We start from the raw sequence: 18,510 nt of genomic DNA on the forward strand, positions 1-18,510 counted from the left end.
GCCGAGGAGGCTGATGAATAAGACAGAATTCCTGCCCACCAGGATGCATAGTCTGGCTAGGGAGACAGAAGTGTAAACAAAGGATGCCGCTGTAAGATGCGTGTAACAAAGAAGGTGCATACGAGGTCCGTGGGAGCCAGGGCTGGGTGATAGGGAGACAGAAGACCCCTGCACGAAGAGAACCATGAAATCTCAATGATGTTGGGCACACCAAGGCTCTGGAGAGAGCAGTGTGGGCCAAGGACTGCAGGCGTTGGGAGGAAGGAGATGTATCCAAAACTGCGGAGCTCCATCAAAGCAGACTTGGAACAAGGAATTTGGGAACGTGAATGGGTATGTCAAAGAAGGACCTGGCTGTGAAGAATAGAATCTACACCCGCTAGTGGGCCAGGGGAAGGAACAAGAGCTGTCAGCAAATGCACTGGGAAAGGGACTATATGGTTGGCCAATACTCAAGGAGAGCAGATCAAAGATGGTGAGTTCAAGGCCACCAGGCTACAGAAAGGAGTCCCTGACTTTTTGTTTTGTTGCTGCTGAGAGAGGATGTCACTCTGTAGCCCAGGAATGACCTTGAACTTTTGGCAATCCCTCCTGATTCCACCTCCCAAGTTCTAGAATTATAGGTGTGAGCCTATAATTTACCAGGCTGCTCGGAGGACCTGTCTCAAACAACGTCGGCAAATAAACAAAACCCTCAAATATGTGTATCAATGCCCATTCTGTTAGCTCGACTTCGGGGTAAAGGTGCAGGCTTCCTCGCAGGAGGCTAAAAGGGATGTTTGACTGAGGTAAAGATTTGAGTAGCAGACTGCAACTGGAAGCCGTAAAGCAAGAAAGGCCATCAAACCCGACTTCAGTCCTTCCATGTCAGCGAAAGAGAAGAAACAGTCTCTTCTTTTGCCTTTGCTGAACCGGTAAGAAAGACCCCATCATCCCGCCACGACGGGATCGGAAGTAAAGGCTTGTTCCTTCTTGGACGAGTCAGGGTGGAGGAATTGTTACCCTGTTGCTAAGGAAAAAGGAAGGGGCTGTTCCCAGTTGCCATGGTGACAAGGTAAGAGCGTTCCCTCGGTACCGCCGTACGTTTACCAGGCGGTTTCTTCTCCTCGTTGCCATGGCGATCTAGAGGGATTGTTCTCGTCTCCCGCACCTCCCGCCGCCGTTGCCAGGCCGAGGTAGAGGTAGGGGTTGTCCGCCTCTCGCCGCCCGGTTGCCGTGGAGACGGCGGGTGCCCTGGCCCCGCCCCGCTCGGGCTGACAGCGGCGGCCGCATCGCGCCTGCGCAGTGCTCTCGTCCCCCCCCCCCCCCGCAGTCTCTGTGCGTTGAAGCCGGAGACCGCGGCGGCCTCTGCTAGGACCCTCCGCCCCGGAGCCTCCGGCCGGAGCCGCAGCCGCTGCCGCAGCGCCCCCGCCGCCCGTCCCCTCCCCTGCCGCCTCCGCCGGAGCCGCCTCGCGCACTGTGAGTCGGGGCCGAGGCCACGGTCGCCGTGGGGCTGAGTCAGCGGGAGGCCCGGGCCGGGCTGGGGGAGGGGAACCGGGCTCCCCATCTCCGCCGGCCCCCGCCCCCACCCCCACCCGTGCCCCATTCCGCCGGCCTCCGGCCCTCGGTGGCCTCCGGGGCCAGGCCTCCCCAGCCACTCCTCCCACCCTGCCCTCCTCCCGCTCTCCCTCCCTCCGGACCCACCTTGGGGCTCTTCCCCTCTAAATGTGGCGCTGTCGCACCTCTGCCCGTGGCCTTGTATTTTTCCTCCAAACTCCCCCCTGCCTGCCCTTGTCCCTTCTCTTTTACTCCGGCGCCTGGCATCTCCGGGCCTCTAGTTTCCCCAAGTGATGTGCCAGAGGAAAAGAGGGACAGGGGAGACAGCCAGTGGAGACCTGGGGGAGGGGGGCATTGTATCCGTCCAAACCTTGGGACCCTCGGGACCAACTTACCCACCCTCTCTTGACCCACTCCTGACCCGCTCCTGACGGGATTGGTTTAGGAAAGCAGGCCTGGATAGTTCTAAGTAGCTGCAGAGAGCCGGCGCGGCTTTCGGAATAGGTTTTTGCCAAGAGGGGTCAAGCTCAGCTACTGTTGGGTGCGCAGGGCTCGTGCGTGCGTGGTGGCCTTCTAGTGTGCTGAGCCACTGCCCCCGGCTACAGGGAAGCGAAGGGAGTGGAGGGAGGGGGGGACATGGCTGGTTTGGGAGCTTCAGTTCGTGTGCTTCCGGTGCGTTTTTGTGAATAAGCATCCTGCAGGATTCTTTAAATGTCTTTAAAGAGATCCTTGGTATATGTGAAGTTTGAAGACCGACCTGTAATCGCTACAGCAAGTGCTTGCTGTCTGTATGAGGGGTTTTGGCAGGACTTGATTTTCCGATACCTGTAAATTTGGTGAAGTAACCAACCAGACAACAGTGGATTTTGACAGTATGAGCAGAGTGGGGACGAGGGGCGGTTAAGAGCGCTCATGGAGTAGCCCCGAGACCTGTATCCCTACCTCCTGCAGCTCTGAGTCTTGGTGGGGGCTGTTGCCTGGTAGGATTCCCAGGGTTGCCTTTGCCCACCCACTTGCCCATCTTGCCGTACCTAGTGTTGAAAGAGAGACCCAAGCTATTTTCTTTTTGCCAGTAAGAAACTCAGCTGACGTTCGTTTGTGCTCGTAGCCAGAAAGTTCTTCATAGACATGCCTCAACTCGAGGGCTCCTAACTACTGTGTGTACCTCATTGCCAGCTTCCTTTGAGTCCTTTTTTTTTCTCTCCCAGATTTCAATTCAGTGTTAGAAAATATGTGTAAATATAAGACAGTTCTAATGAATAAGAATAAAAGATTTCTTTCTTTTCTTTTTTAAACTCCAGGCTACAAAGGGCATGGTCCACTCCTAAAACTCATCAGGAGTTTCTGGAGTTGCAAACAGCGATTTCGCTCCTAGGCTTTGCTCACTCATGGCCTATTGGCAGCCTCCTCAGGGCCACTCCCTGCCCCCATGCCCATCAGATTCCTTTACAGTAGCAAACACGGCTGTCGCCCTAGTTTTAAACATAGAGATGGAGTTCAGGAGCATGACAGCCCCCATCCAACAGTGGAGTGTGTTCTCTTTTGGATGCCAGTCTGGGGTTTGGCGGGATGCACCTGCCTGTGGTACAGTGGGAACTCTGGGGTCTGAGAGTTACATTCCTTCTTCTGGTCCCTCTCTGTGTCGCATAGCTCTCCCAAATACCCGAAGAGGGCAGGAGGAGACAGCTGGAGAGCTGCTCTTCCTGGACTGAGTGTATTTTGGGAAGCAGTGTTATTACTGGGGTGGACCGGGCTGAATTAAGCAAGAAAATGTGTCAAGAGAGATCAGGGGAGTGTGAGGTGCAAATGTTCCCTTTGCAGTCTGCCATGGGATAGTACCTTTTCAGAACATCAGAGTGGCGTTTATATGGGTTAATTTGCCTTTGAAATCCACAGCAGTGTTTTATGAGATAATGAGTGAATGCTTTATAAACTGGTCCTCTTAAGAAACATGACTGAGACCTGTCGTATGCCTATCCAGCTGCTATTGAAGGTAATTGTTAAGATCAGGGAGAGAGGCATGATTTGGACCAAGTCAGACCTAAAGCTGTGTGACAGATGTTATATAGTTTTATAGGACTGTATTTCCTTGATCTTGAGACAAACCTGTAATTTACCGACAGCTTTTAGGTAGTGTGTGTGTGTGTGTGTGTGTGTGTGTGTGTGTGTGTGTGTGTGTATTCTGAGCTACATCCTAGTTTGAGAAGCAGGAATTAGCAAGCCTTGAAGGAGGTATTTGTGTATCTTAGAGTTAGAATGGTGTTTCATTTCTGTGAAGATATCAGGACTGCCTGACCTAAGAACACATCCATTGTCAAGGTGGATGTCTCCAAGCCCATGCTCTTCGTGGGTTTAGATGACTAACCAGACTTAGGCATGCATGTAGCTATTGAAGAAAACAAAGTTCCCATATGGCAGTCCAACTTAGGGCTGTAACATGGTACTTTCCAGAAATGTAGCAAACAGCCGGAAGCAAACATCTTATGACTAGCCCTGAATTCAGGCAAGTAGCATTTGTCAGAAGCTGAGTAGAAAATGTAAATGTTCAGACTAAAATGCGTGTGCTCTAGTTCATTTATAGACGTGTGTGTGAGGATCCCAGACACATGTTCCTCTCCCTGTAGTGTGTTAGAACTGGACAGGACATAAGATGTCATAATGTTATTTCCAGGTTTTGACATGAGACACTAAGCGTTAAGTGATTTGCCCCAAGGTGATTGAACTCATGTAAAAAGTATGTGAAAACACTGTCAACTGTGTACAAGGTGCAAATGACTGTTGGTGGCTATTCATGTCTGAGTCAGGATTAGAACTCACATTTCCAGACTAGTGCTATTCTACACCACCACATTGCTGCATTTGTCACACTTAATAGTACAAAGGGCTTTAGTAAAAATAATTTAGTAGTCTCTAATTAGCCCTGTAGACAAAGGCTTCTTTTATTGTCTGAGATGTTGCAAGGCCAGGCAAAATTTAATGTCAACATGTCTAATTAAATATTTATTCTTGCCACCTTAAAAATAATAATTTTTCCTCACACATTGCAACTTCGGGAGGTCTTCTTTTTTTAAAATATGCATCACCTAACAGAAGGCAAATGTGAAATTGGGTGTTGAAGTCTTCTCGGCTTATCTGTGAGGGTGCTACATTCTGGAAAGCAGGGAGAGAGCAGAAATGGGGCTGAGAGTGGGAGCAAGCGTGAGGGACAGCTTCAGGGCTACCTTCCAGCTCTCAACAACGTTTCGTAGGTCTTGGGAACCACGTGGGTTTCTCATTCCCATCCTTTGGAAACTGAGTTGATCTGGCCTCTCAGAACAGATATATATGAGCACAAATCCTGTCCTTCTACTTCCCGGCTGTGTGACATTGGGCAGGTTATGTAACTGCTGAGTGTTAATTTTCTCGTCTGTAAGCCTGGACGATGGCTGTCCCACAGGACTGTTAGAGGATGCAAGTAAACAAACCTTGTAGAGTAGCTGCTTGGTAGCAGGTAGCAATCATTATTTGTATTCATTAGTGCTGTAAGCTTGAAAATAATGTCTCAAAGTTTGTCATGACAAATCTACCCTGAACTAATCCAAAGACCCCATTCCTCAGGAGCCTTCCCAATGTTTTCAGTGGGAACAAAGACTTGTCCCCTGAAAACCTGAGACTCGCAGTGTTCTTCCAACTGCCAAACGAGAGAGTGTGTCTATGAAATATTCCTTTGTCTCCATGCAATCAGCTGACTTGGTTGTCTGACAAAATGACCAGGCATGAGCAGTTAACTGGAGCAGAGCACAGGCTTGGTGTGTTGTGGGGGTGCTCAATCCTTCTGCTGGGGAGCTAGTCCAAGGAATGATCTTAATTTGAAATAGAGAAGCTTCTGAGTGCTGACTTATTAGTAAACCTCCCATGGCCCTCGTTCACTTCCTCTATTCTTAGAGGTGCACCTTGAACCATGATTTTGCTCAGATTAGTTTCCATACTTGTAGGATACAGAGGTCATGGGACAGGAGCCCCTCCTCCCAGAAGGGAAACCTTCACCCTGAGTGAGGAGAGGAAAGGGGAGGCCATTCTGGATGGAGCAATCACAGAAAGGCTCAAGACCTTTGCCAGGGCAAGTCAGTCAGGTGGCCGAACACAGATGGATTTAAATACCTAGATCAAGTTCGTATCCATCTCAGGCCTCTCCATAGCAGGTCCTCCAGCATGTGCAGCTTCTGGTTTGATCCCCAGCATTACAAGGAAACTCGGGAAATACCTCCCTGTGGGAAGTAGGATTTGGGTGCAGAGACTGGGAAAGGGGCCTCAAGGGAGAGCTTTTACTCTCTCTGCTTCAGCATTTGACCTGTTGGAAGACACGCTGTTTTGTAACTTAGAGAAGACCAATGGATAGTGCATGTGACTCAGTAAACACATTTTAATATAAACCCCACTTGGAGTGTTCAGTGATGGAGCAGACAGCACTAATCGCTTCCTTCCTCACAACAAGCCAGTGTCCAGACCTAGCTCTTGAGGAAGGAAGAGCCTCTGAAGTGGCTGCTTCCCTGGCGGCCCAAATATTTAATGAAACACCTACTGCATCAGTTTTCTTGTCCTTTCGTTCCCTTTTTTTGAGGCTGGTCCCCTCTTCTTGACCATCTGAAGCAATTATTTCCTCAGAGGCTAAATTAATTTCAACTAGTGACACAAGTGTCACCTGCCCACGTGACCTTTACAACAAATTTGTGAGGTGGATGTGGTGCTACACGTGGAATCCCAGCCCTTGGGACAACCTGGGCTACATAGTGAATCTGAGTGTCAGATAATGACAACATACTAAATCCTGTGCTTCTTACATGAAAAGAGCTTGAAGCTTAGGGGACCTACCTGAAGTGTGGGTACGGTCTGTGATGGTAGCTGCTGCAGTCTCAATCAGGCCTGGCTGGTCCTTTTACACAATGTTGACAGATTCTGTTAGAAATGACTAATAATGGGCTGGAGAGATGGCTCAGCGGTTTAGAGCACTTGCTGTTCCTGTATAGGACCTGGGCTCAGTTCCTAGCACCCACATGTTGGCTCATGACCATCTGTAGACACTCATGTGGTGCACATGCATGCAGGCAAAACACTCAAGCACATAAAGTAAGTAAATCTAAAAAGAAAAAAAATACAGTGTGATGAGAATTCGCTAAGTGATGTCGAATTTTTAATCTTGTCACCGATTGGCCCGTGGCCTCCCTTAGCCAGGTGTCCTGTTGGTTATAGAAGGATGACACACTTAGCAGTTGGGCATGTGCTTTGGGTACTTACCCAGAAGTAACGTGGATTATGCTGGGTAATTTACAATCCGTCACCCATCTTTCCTTTGGCTAAGAGGACAAATCTGCCTGGTAGCTGGCCGGGGTTGGTGAGACATCCTACAGCCAAGGGTGGATTTTCCCCAGCGTGAAGTTGGCTGGCCAGTTCTTCCACACGCTAGATGGCGTTTTCAGTAGCACCGTGCCGTACCAACTTTGCTGAGCTGACTAGATCTTGTTTCCCAGCTTCTTATCATAACATCAGTGTTCTAGCTCTGGATGCTTCGTTTCCCTCAAGTAAATAAGGACTTAGCCTGCCTGGAATGTTTTGACTCCACACAAAATGATGTTTTTCATGAAACTGTTTCCTATATATAGGAAATGCATACCACTTGTATGATACGATTAAAATAGCTGAGCAAGAAGCATGACACCAAATCTGTCTAGTAGTTCAGACTACACACACACACACACACACACACACACACACACACACACACACACGCATGCACACACTAGCACATACATATAGCCTTTAAAGGACACATATCCTTAGACCATAAATTGCCATTTTCAGGCTATTTAGGACTTTTGGTTAAAGGTGTATTTAAAAATACATGGATTTGTATTAATACATTATTAATAATATAAAGTATTTAAAATAGCCAGAACTGTTGGGTTGGAACTACTGGGCATGGTGGCCCACACTTTTAATCCCAGCATTTGGGAAGCAGAGCCAAGCAGATCTTTGTGAGTTCAAGGCCAGCCTGGTCTATGTACTGGTCTGTACATAGTTCCAGGCTAGCCAGTACTATAATGTGACCTTGTCTCAATCTCCCTCGCCCCCTAAATTTAAGTAAAACAACCAGAAGTGTTAGAGACACTAGGACTGTTGAGGTTCACAAAAATAAAATACTGCATAGGCATTAAAAACACTTGTCTACTAATATTATAGAATCCAAAAATAGTGACACAGGTCTATAATTGTAGCACTCAAGAGCCTGAGGCAGGAAGATCCAAGTGCAAGGCCAGCCTGGGCTGTACACAAAGTCCCTGGCCTCCTTGGGCACTGCACATATGTGGAACATACACATACATGCATGCAGACAAGGCACTCATGCACAGAAAATAAAAATAAACCTTTTTTTTAAGTGGGTCTTAAAATATCCTTATTTGCCTCTTAATTTTGCTGTTGAGATTTATCAGCTGCCATAGCCCAGGGCTCTGTTTTGGGTGGCCTGCCTTCCTCCCATGCCTTTCCAGATTCTCTGAATTGCCAGATCCCCAGTGCTCGGGGGCCTTCCCTTAGGCTCCACCTTGCACTGGGTATACATATTCCTGTTAATTGTTCTCAGTCTATGCTCAGGACTTCATAGCCTCCTCCTTTTCTCTGTCCTTGGTCCCATTTTGCTCGCCCATCAGCTCACAGATCCTTTTTCTTCCAGAAATGGATGTGGTTGTCTAGGTTAGGCCTTTGCCAGTAGTGGAGTCTGTTCCACTTGAAATGCTGAGGAAGAGGGACATTTCTAACCTCCTCCTGAGGATCCAGGGCCCGCGTGGAGTTGAGGGACAGATGGCCCGACACACAGCTTGGCCTGTGCTGCAATAAATGTTTGCTAAGCGGGGTCTGTCTCTGCTTCAAAGTGGTTCTGACTACCCAGACACTCATCCCAGATGGGGCAGATGCAAGCCCTGCTGTCTGGTGTTATTAGTGAACAAGTCTTCGCTTAGGTCTGACTGGCAAGGCTCCACTACCAAGGGATTGTTGAACAAGCAGTCACCTTATCTTGAGGGCATTGTTGTCCTGGTCACCTTGTAACATGATATGATTATAATATAATGTCCTGGTGACCTTGTAGTGGTGTTTCCTGGCTGGTAAGAAGTGATAGCTTAGCTGCTTTTGAGTCAGCAAGATCATAGTTAGAGTGGATGTGTGTATTGCCATGTGGAAGAGGCCACTAGATGAAATTCAATATTCCCTCCCATACAAGGAGTGTTGGGCTGAGGACTTATCTCCAGGGTGTAAAATGTACCTTGTAGCCAGATTTCTCTGTAGCACCAGACTCTTGGCCGCTAGCCAGCCCTCGCCTCCTTCCTTGTAGGTTATTACCATTTGTCAAGGACTCTGATTTTAGATAGGTGGGGTTGGCAGTTGAGAGCTCACACTTGGGGCATCATATTAACACCCCTAAGTGACAGGACCACTGCTAAGTGCGGAGATGTGATGTTCTGGCCCCAAAACAGCAAGCTGCAGTGTTTTGAGACAACTCCCTAAGACTTGTATTCCCCAGGAAGTAGAGCTTCCAGGTTTATAGGTTATTCTTACAAATGTGCATGTTGTCTTCATGAGGCCTTGTTGTGAGTAGAGTCATCAGGTATTGCCAAGTGTTTTCTCTGACTTGTATACGTGATTGCTATGTATTGATGGTGATCCAGCGGGATTTCAGTTAGAGTTTAGTATTTCAGTGATTTTGAAGAGGTCTTCACATATTTAATGGCATAAGGAAGAAGAGCTAGAGTCAGCCCCCCCACCCCCCAATACCTATGGATTTAACCAACCAAAAAGCAAAACTTGAATTTGGCACATGCTGAGAGTACTGTGCTGAATCCGTGTGAGGTGACATGTAGTCATTGCATTAGGTATTATAGGTAATCCTCTAGTGCCCTCCTGGATCATCCGCTTGACCCTGACCCTGATTTGAAGTATAAGGGAGGCTATGCCTAGGCTGTATGCAGGTCCTAGACTATCTTATACGAGAACCGAACACAAAAAGACTTTAGCATTGGAAGATCCTGGAGCCAATCGCCTATGAGATTATGTACCAAGGGACAGTTGTATTTGGAGACAGTCATTCAGTGCAAAGGAAAGGGGGCAGAAAGAACTGTCTGAGACATCAGGGAAGGGGTGCCTTCACAGGCGAGGGCTCTTCTCCCTCTGAGGCTGGTGGCGGGAAGACGGCTCTTCCCACCTAATAGGTAAAGTTCGGGGAAGATGGCCGGCTTCCTGGTGAGAAATGACCCTCACTTCTGAAACAGCCAGGGCTGCCTGCTGAGGAGGAGTGAACGGGACGGTGGTGGGAGACTGAGGTCTCAAAGACCTGAATTAACCACAGTGAGGATTTAGCCTGGGCATTTGGAGATGAATAGAAGTCTTATTGTTCAGGGCCAAGGGCCTGTTTGGGCGTATGAATTCATAATGGGCCAGGTCTCCATGCTGGCCCAGAGACACAGCAAGGGGAAGGGGGCCCCAGGATTGGGGTTGTTTGACATTGTCTAGGCAGGGATTCTGAGGAGGCAGAGTTTAGAACAGCTATGATGCAGCCGGCCCTAAGGTCAGAAGTGAAAGGAGGGATCCAGATTTAAGCGAAGCTGGCTGCCCACCAGAATGAGGGGTCCCAGTGACAACAGAAGACGGGTTTGGAATGAGGACTGAGCCACGAGGAGGTTAGAGACAGGGGGAGCTCTTCACTGGAGTTGGAAGTTCTAGCTGTAGCTACCTTGACCTTCGTTTACCTTCGTGTGGTACCTGGAGTTGTTTGAAGTGGGCGTACCTAAGCAGCCACCTCTTTAAGCTAAAATCTCAGGAGAAGAGCTGGGGCTTCACGGTGCCGCTGGAGTGCTTTGACACTGATGAGGGACATGGAGGCAGGTCTGGCTCTATAAGTTGTTGGAACGGGGAGGAGCCTCTGCTTGTCAGCTCGTTGCTCTTCGGTCCCAGCTTGTCACCACTACAGAGGCGCCTGGCCAGGAGCCCTTATCTGCCTGCACGTAGAGGTTAAGCTTAAGACACTGACCCTCCTGGAGGCTGCAGAGCTGGATCTCAGACGTGCAGTTGTGTGGGTCCGTCTGTTTCCCCGACCTCTGCCCACATACCCTTCCAGGTCAGTCCTTCCTGGCCTTTGTCAGGAAAGAGGACCACCTCTGTGTCCTCAAGACTGATGCCACCCCGGCTGGAAGTGCAGTTTTGAGAGTGTGTCTCCTCCCTTGCCCATCCCCCGAGCTAAGTGCCCTGTGCGGTGTATAGACTGTAAAATTGTATGTAACAATCTTTTTTCTTACCTGTTTTCAAGCTTGCCCTAAGGCCCTTGCCTCCACTGACCCCTCTGTCCTAATGTCCTCCTAGACCATCTGCTTTGACCCTGACCCTGACTGACACCCTTGCTTGTGGCCTTTCACCTGCTAGACTCAAATGACTCTCAGGCTGGAGAACGGAAGGCGTTGGCCCAGCTACTGCTCCAAAGCAGTCCCAGAGCTGATGACCCTGGACACATGGGGTGGAAACCTGAGGAGGTCAGGTGTGAGCGTGGAGAGCTGGAAAAGCAGGGCTGCCTCCATTCCTGGGCCCTAAACCTAACCTAACCCTTGCCTGGATGCTGTGTCCGTGCCCCTTCCCGAAAGCCAGGGCCCAAGCAGGAGCCTGGCCCCCAGCCAGTCCCCACAGGAAGGAACAAACAGCCCTGTGCAGGCAGGCCTCCAGCCAGGTGGGGTAGAGCGGAGGTGCATTGTCTTACATGGAGAATCAAATGGACGCTTTGTAAACAGCCTTGTGCCCATCCTCTTCCCGGTTCTCCTGCCCTGCCTGGCCGAGAGTCATTAGTGCTCGGCTCATGATTGGCTAAAATCAAGGATTGACTACAGACAGCTGATGGACTTCAGTAAAGAACCTCGGACTGGAGTTAGCAGAGTTGGGCTTGGAGTTGTGAGACTTTGAGAAAGTTTGATCTCAGTTTCTCCGCTGTAACATGAGGGCGATCTGTGTGTGCGCTTCCCTTTACATGAAGCATCCTTCCCTGGCTGTTTTTACCTCCTCTGTCTTGGCCTAACGAAGCATTCTGTGACTACCGCCCTGTCCCACTGTCGTTTAGGGCTCCTGTGTCACCTTTCTGTCACTGTGACAGACTACCTGTGAAAATCAACTTAGAAAGAGGAAAGACATTTTTTGGCTCGTGGGTTCCAGAAGTTGGGGTCTGTTGTCAACTGTCCTTGTTGCTCTGGGCCTGTGGCAAGAAGAGGATCACTGGGGGGAGGTATGGGGTAGAGTGGAGAGAGCTGCTCACCGTATGGGGCCAGGGAGAAGGGAGAGAAGGAGGGGAGAGGGGAGGGGCAGGGAGGAAGAGAAGAGAGGGAGGAGGAGAGAGAAAGAAAGAGGGAGAGAGAGAGAGAGGGAAGGGAGGAGAGAGAATATAACCCTATGACCTACCCTCCTCCTGATAGACCCCACCACCTAAGGGTTCCACCACCTCCCAATGGGACCCTAGTTTGACAACCAGGCCTTTAATCCATGGGACTTTGTGGGAGACCAGATCCAAACTATCGTAGCCTCCACCACAGGCTTTTCCAGCTTGTGGGCCACAGTCATTAACAAGCAGAGAGCAGTCAATTGGGTTTTGTAGCCATTGTTTTTAAAATGAACAAGCCAGGGACTGGAGATGTAACCCAGCTGACAGAGTGCTTTCTTAGGATGCTCAAGTCCTGTGTTCCATCCCCAGCACCACATAAGCTGGGTGTGGTGGTACATGCCGGTCATCCTAATGCTTAGGAGGTGCAGAGGCAGGAGGATCAGAAGGTTAAGGTCATCCTTGTCTGAGGCCAGCCTGGGCTACGTGAGATGTGTTCTCCCACCTCCCCCAAGAAGGAACAGATCAGAAAATACTGACAGCAATTGCTTATGATATGGATGAGAGTGCTTTAATGAATCATTTGTTATTACATACATCTCTGTCCGTATGTTTGTATATATGTTAAATTATAAAATGTACTTTCATAAGTAGATTAAAGGCCTCTGCTTTAAAAATCTTCTTTCCCAGTATTTGTCCTTCGTAATATTTAATGTGCCATAGCAGCAACTCGTAATTACCTACAGCTATGAGTGTGATTTATACATAACTAACAGACTCCTTGAGGCAAGTACCAAGACTGACTCACTTATCCACATAAAAATTGATGCTAATTTGGATATGTCCTTATTGTGTATGTGTGTATATGTATGTGTGAGTGTATGTGTGGTCTGCATGTATGTGGTGTGTGTACACATCTGAATACACATGTGCAGGGCCTGAGGAGCATGTCAGTCTCCTCCTCTATTGCTCTTCACCTTCTTCCCTTGAGTCAGAGTCTCTCACTGAACCTGGGACCAGACAGGCCCCAGCAAGCCCCAGCAAGCCTCCTGTCTCTGCCTGACACAGCACTGGGGTTCTGGGGATTCAAACTCAGGTCCTTAGACTTGCACAGCGAGGACTCCCCTGTCCCCTGGTGATACTTTGGGACCAGTGGGTCAGTGCCTTCTGGCTTTCAGGGGTGTGCTGTGTGGTCATCCTTAGTGACTTCAATGAGGAAAAGAAAACCTCACTACGTACCTGATGGACGGAATACCAGGAAGAGCCATTGTTTCGCCTCCCCATCCTCGGTCAGCAGTGACTCTCGAAAGGCCACCCAGCCTGGTGGCAGCAGGAGGAGGCAAGATAGGACACCCCTGAGCACCTCAGGTCCAGGTTTTCCAGAGCAGCAGCTCCCTTCCCTTCAGGACCCTGCCCGCTGCTGGGGTCTTGAGGACTGAGGCATTCACCGGGGTCTGCCACACATGCAGCTTCTCCTCTGGAGAACTCCACCTTTACTCTGTTACTTCCCCCTCGTCCTGGTAACATTTGCATCCATGGGTCTGCCTTTTCAGGAGTGGAAGGAGAAAAAAGGCTGCTCCCCAAAGCACTATGACCTTGCCCATGTTTGGAGAGAAACTTCAAGAGTGACAAATGTTGGAAGGGAAAGTTCTCCATCACCTTGTCCCCAAAGAATCATTGCCACTGTTTAGGTGAACAGTCCCCTTTACTACACACTGATACAACTTATTTGTTTGTTTGTTTATGTATTTGTTTATTTTCAAGGCAGCTTCTCACTGTGTAGCTTTGGCTGTCCTGGAACTCACTATGAAGACCAGCCTGCCTCTGCCTCACAAGTGCTGGGATTACAGGCGTGCACCACCATGCCTGGCTCTAATGTTTTTTAAACAAACAAAGTAACAACTTGAGGGGCTGGAGAGATGGCTCAGAGGATGAGCGCACCTGCTGCTCCTGCAGTGGACCCAGGCTCAGGTCCTAGAAACCACATGGCCGCTCCCGATTACCTCTAACTCCAGTTCCCAGGAATCTGTGCCCTTTTTGGGTTCCACAGGTACTAGACTTGAGTATGGTATGTACACACACACACACACTTAAACACACTTAAGCACACTTAAACACATAAAATAAATATAAATATTTAAATTAAAAAGAAACAAATTGAGATCTTGTTGATTTTCATTTATAGAAAAATTGAGAGAGTTAGAAAAGGGTAAGTGGGAGAAGTAAAACTACTTAGGCTAGGTGGAATCCCAACACTTAAGAAGCTGAGGCTGGAGGATTGTGATCTAGGCCAGCCTGGGCGACACACATGTAGTAAAAAATTGTCATGTGTCAAAAATTTAGAAAGAAAATAAAACCATTTTTATTATACTAATGAGAAGTAGTCCTAAGGGGTGGTTTAAGTAGACTTCAGCACTACCCAGTCTCTTCAGGCAGCCCTAAGTAGACATAATACAGGGGTGTGTGTGTGTGTGTACTCGCATGCGCACTCACATGTTCTGCTCATGCAGTTTCAAGGCCCTCCAGGTGACCCTCCACAAGCCCCTCCTACAGAAGACTTCTTGCCGCTGAACTGTTTACCTGGGTAAACGTGGAATGCATTTTCTTGCATGTCCTCTAACTAAATTAGGATCATCTATCCCTAGGGTCCAGCAGTCGTGTTCCAGTCCCAGGGCAGAGTCCTGTGGGAAACACTGCCTGTTGCTCCCACAGCTCTGGTTGTGGATTTTGCATTATTTCAAACAGGCAGGAATAAAACCTCAGGAACTTTGTTCTGAATTCATTGTGTCCTAGTCAGGGTCACTCTTGCTGTGATGAAACACCATGACCAAAGCAACTTGGAAAGGAGAGGGTTTATTCGGCTCACACTTCCAAATCACACTCCATCACTGAAGGGAGTCAGGACAGGAACTCAACAGGGCAGGAACCTGGAGACAGGACCTGATGCAGAGGCCGTGGAGGGGTGCTGCTTACTGACTTGCTCCCCATGGCTTGCTCAGCCTGCTTTCTCACAGAACCCAGGACCACCAGCTCAGGGATAGTCCCACGCACAATGGCCGGGCCCTCCGCCATCCATCACTAATTACAAAAATGCCCGACAGGCCTGCCTGCGGGCCATTCTGGTAGAAAGAAGTGTTTTCTCAGTTGAGGTCCCTCCTCTTAGATGATGACTTCTGCTTGTGTCAAGCTGAGGTAAAAGTATGCAGCACACTCTGTGAGGTGCTTCCGCTGTGCTCGCTGAGGAGCTAAACGCATAAGGCAATCAGTGGCTTGCTCTGTCTTAGCGGAACTTACCTGCTGGTGTCAGAATGCGCAGGAGCAGCGGGGACTTGCTGTGTCCTGACTTCGTCCTTTGAGCCTGCATACCAGCTGCTTCGTGCCAGAGGCTGCTCAGATGCGCCTCTGCTTTGGAAAGGCTGTTAAAGACATTGCTGCTCAAAGACTTTCTCCTCTCTTGTGGAAGGTTGTTGCCAGAGTCTGCCAAGTACCACCTGGCCAGGCTCCAAGCCACTGAGCTGCTACATGGTCCTCTTGCCCACAGTATTTCGCAAGGTCCTCTTCCATGCATCATTTCTCCGTGAGCACACACCTTTCCAGAGGGACTTCTGAGAGAGTCAGGCTGGGCAGGTGAAGCTATTCCTTTAGCGGCAACATGGCAGACATAGGCTCTGAGGAGCACCACATCAGACCGGTGCCAGCCACAGCCAGTGGGACAGCCATCAGGACCGGAGCAAGCTCTGCAAGGCCAGACAACAGAGAGACTCCGGCTTTGTGGGTCCAAGTACAGGAGATATGATTTGTGCGGTGATTTTCAGTTGCACCTCTAACAACTTACACTGGCTTAGAATAGCACATCATCTTAGGGCTCTGGAAGCTGGAAGTCCAAAATCTTTGTCAGTGGGTTTAGTGGGCTGAATGGTGCCTCCCCAAGTGTCCTAAATCCCAGAACTTGAGACCACTACTTTATATAACAAAAGAATGAAAATTACTTTGTATGACAAAAGGTGTAGCTAAATTAAAGATCTGGTGATGCACGCATAGAGAAGCAGAGGCAGACAGATCTCTGTAGGTTCAAGGCCAACCTAGTCAGTTCCAGGACAGCCAGGGTTATGTAGAGAAACCCTGCCTCAAAACAACAAAAAAGTAAATGTCTCGAGCCAGGGTTATCTTGGTGAGCCCTAAATGCAGTCATGTCTCAGTCCTGGGGATGAGATGTAGCCCAGGAGCTCAGTGGTAGAGCACTTACCCAGCTGTGTAAGACACACATGCACATGCGCACACACATACACACATACACACACACACACACACACACACACACACACACACACACACACACACACACACTCCTTGTCTGGAGAGGCAGAGGGATTTTATGAAAGAAGAGGGGACTGAGCCACAGAGGCAGAGTTTGGAGCAGCGTGGCTATAAGCCCACAGATGCCTGAAGCCCCGAGAAGCTGGGAGCAAATCCACAGAGTCTTTAGAGAGGAGGGTGCGGCCAGGCCAACATTTTGTTGTGGGGTTTCTGGTCTCCAGGATAATGAAGGAATAAATGTCTGTTGTTTTAGCCACCCAGCTTGTGACAGTTTGGTGGTGTAGCCATGGGACGCTCCGTGGGTCAAAGTCCAGGTGCTGACAGGGCGTTTCTTCTAGAGGCCGCAGGCGAAGTTGTGTCTCCTTGCCCTCCTTGGCTCGTGGGCCTGAGTCACTCTGCCCCGTCACCACTCCCCCTGACCCTTCAGCTTTCCTGGCCCCCACTGGGTCCACCTCGATAATCCAGAAGCCTTTCCCTTCCCGGTTGCTCAGCCTTACCACAGCGCAAAGTCCTCTTTGCCACTTGAAGTAACAGATTCAAAGGTCCCTGGCATGAGGGCGTGGATTCTTGAGGGTTGGCAGGGTGGTTTAGCACAATCTATAATCCTGAAGGGTGTGGGGAGGAAAGGTGGGTCTGTTCACCACGTCAGGGTGTTCAGGAGAAGCCAGTCCTTGGGATGGAGGCGAGCACTGGGGTTCTGTGGACCACATTACTCTCCCAGGTCCTTTGGGCAGAAGAACATAGGTCTAGATGAGCAGTGATGAATAGGGTGAAGGGTGAAGGGCTGGGACTGGCTGTGTGGCTCACTAGGTAGAGGCACTTGCCCACTGGCCAGATGGCATGAGTTCAATCCCAAGAGTGTTGCTGACCTCTGCGTGCGTGCCATGGTACACATAACATCTGCACACACACAGCCAAAAAATAAAATAATAGGTGAGGGTGTGGATGTGGCCTGGCTTAGATTAGTGCTCCCTTGAAGTTTTTGAGGTGACAGCGGAGCAGAGATGTCCCCACAGCCCTCACCTTTGGTCCTCCCGAGGCTGACTGAGCTAAAGGGATCTTCGGCTCAGCCCAGTGAGGACGTTTTGTGCAGCCACCGGTTATAAAGCTGGTGTGGAGATATTGGCCGCCTGAGATCCGTCACAGGGAGAGTGCATGGTGTGAGGGCTAGAGGTGAGGGGTAAGTTCTCATACTGAGAGTAGCAAGCGCAGTGGTAGGTGCCGAGGCTCTCCTGGGAAAAGACGGAGCCAGCCCCTGGGGTGTTGATCAGAAGGGAGAATGAAGGGCTGAGGAGCGGCCCGCCCGGTGAAGCACTTCCTCCTAGAGGGAAGACAGCTTGGGACCAAGTGGCCATGTGACGTTGCTGTTGAAGCAGGTGGTGTTTGAGGCCGTTTGAAAATACATCAGCCATCAAAAGCAGAGTCCCCATTCTGTTCCTGTTTGTCTCTCCAGCTCTGGAAAATAATTTCTTCCTCAGAAGTAAATAAAACTTCCTACTTGGAGAGGATGAGAAGGCATTCATTATTAATGTTTATTTTCACATTTACAGATGAAAGGCACACTGACTTCAAAGCCGTAGATTGGGACTGGGAAAGCGAATTCATTCTTGACATTAAAATTATCTGCTAGAAAACACTCACACCTGTTTTGAAAAGGTTTCTCATGGTTGAATATAAAGTTGAGAATTTGAAAAAGAGATTTGACAACCAATAGAAGTGAACAGTTTATTAGGACTGAAGTGTTCATCCTAGGCACCCAAACTCCTTTCTAGGACAAGGTCTTAGACAGCAGTGACCACAGCAGGCAGCCACATCAGGCATGCTGGCGATGGTGAGAGGTTCTGGCCAGTTCTCACAGGCTCTCTGCTCTGCCACCGCCCCACTTATGGAAGGTCTCACTATATAGCCCTGGCTGTCCTGGAACTTGCTCTGTAGATCAGGCTGGCCTGGAACTCACAGAGATCCACCTGCCTCTGCCTTCTGAGTGCTGGGATTAAAGGTGTGTGCTACCATGCCTGACCCATAGGTGTCTACTTCTGTCATAATACAAAGGTTTGGAATTCTAGTTGATGGATTTCCCTTTTAAGAAGAGCTTTTTGAATACTTGCTCTGGTATAGAATACAAAGTTAAGGCAGTGCTTCTCACCCTTCCTAATGCTGCCACCCTTTAATACAGTTCCTCATGTTGTGGTAAAATTATTTTGTTGCTACTTCATAACTGTCATTTTGCTACTGTTATGAATCGTAATGTAAGTATCTGAAATTCAGGGTATCTGATA

The 18,510-nt window shown here is 49.2% G+C and overlaps 1 protein-coding gene across 2 annotated transcripts in view; it reads left to right on the top strand.

The window, feature by feature from the left end:
* The first annotated feature begins 1,342 nt into the window (after positions 1-1,342).
* Positions 1,343-18,510, top strand: part of Mapre3 (microtubule associated protein RP/EB family member 3) — a 49,457-nt gene continuing 32,289 nt past the window's right edge. For both annotated transcript variants that reach the window (XM_052746077.1, XM_052746078.1), the window contains exon 1: positions 1,343-1,458. The gene's annotated coding sequence lies outside the window, so the exon portion shown is untranslated. The remainder of the gene's footprint in view (positions 1,459-18,510) is intronic.

Source organism: Peromyscus californicus, unplaced genomic scaffold (assembly GCF_007827085.1).
Source record: "Peromyscus californicus insignis strain IS unplaced genomic scaffold, ASM782708v3 Scaffold_1__1_contigs__length_55948999, whole genome shotgun sequence".
NCBI classification, from domain to species: Eukaryota; Metazoa; Chordata; class Mammalia; order Rodentia; family Cricetidae; genus Peromyscus; species Peromyscus californicus.